The sequence below is a fragment of the Otolemur garnettii genome, unplaced genomic scaffold (genome assembly GCF_000181295.1).
Source record: "Otolemur garnettii isolate 467f Iridium unplaced genomic scaffold, OtoGar3 scaffold00073, whole genome shotgun sequence".
Classification (NCBI taxonomy): domain Eukaryota; kingdom Metazoa; phylum Chordata; class Mammalia; order Primates; family Galagidae; genus Otolemur; species Otolemur garnettii.
Window position 1 is genome coordinate 8990107 of NW_003852468.1, and position 1016 is coordinate 8991122.

General features: G+C 34.8%; 1 pseudogene; it reads right to left on the minus strand.

Moving 5' to 3' along the window:
* Positions 1-303: 303 nt before the first annotated feature.
* LOC111726643 lies at positions 304-414 on the minus strand (annotated as a pseudogene).
* Between the last annotated feature and the right edge of the window lie 602 nt (positions 415-1016).

The window sequence follows — 1016 nt, forward strand, 5'->3', positions numbered from 1 at the left end:
TTTTTTTTTTTTTAGCTATTACAAGGCATGTGCGGTTCCTCATTGTAGTTTTACTCTGCATTTCTCTAATGACTAATTATGTTGAGCATCTTTGTATGTACTTATTTTCCATCTCTCTTTTTTATTAAAGCGTCTGTTTCAAATCTTTAGCACATTTTAAAAATTGACTTGTTTGCTTTCTTATGTTGGATTTTTAGAGTTTCGTGTTCATGTTCTGGACACGAAGCCTTTAGCAGAGACATATTTTGCGAAGTATGTGGCTTGTCTCTTAGTGTTTTTCAAAGAGCAACATTTTAAATTTTGATGAAGTCTAACTTATCAATTTCTTCCTTTTATGGATAGAGGATGTATCAGATATTAAACTGATAAGAATAGATACTACACTTGATCTTAGCCAAAAGGCCAACAAGCGATTTTTTCTTCCTTTTATGGTTTGTACTTTTCATATATTTCTAAGAAATCATTGCATAACCCAAGTTCACAACACTTTTCTTTTAGAACGTTTATAGTTTCAGGTTTTACATTTAGATATATAATCTATTTTGAGTTAACTTTTATACATAGTAAACATACAGATTAAAGTTTTTTTGTTTTTGATGTGGAAAGCTCATGATTTCAGCATCATTTATTGAAAAGCTATTCTTTCTCCACTGAATTGCTTTTGTACTTTTGTCAAAAATCATTTGTCCATGTGTATGTGGGTAATTTGTTGTTATTATTATTATTATTTGAGACAAAGTCTCTCTCTGTTGCCCCAAGCTAGAATGCCCTGGCATCAGCCTAGATCATAGCAACCTTAAACTTCTGGGGTCAAGAAATCCCCCTGCCTCAGTCTCCAAAGTAGCTGGGACTACAGGCACTGGCCACAGCAGCCAGCTAATTTTTCCTATATTTCGTAGAGACAAGGTCTTCTTGCTTAAGCTGGTCTCAAACTCCTGAGCTCAAGTGATCCTCCTGCCTCAGCCTCCCCAGAGTGCTAAGATTACAGGCATGAGCTACTGTACTCACCCATTAAT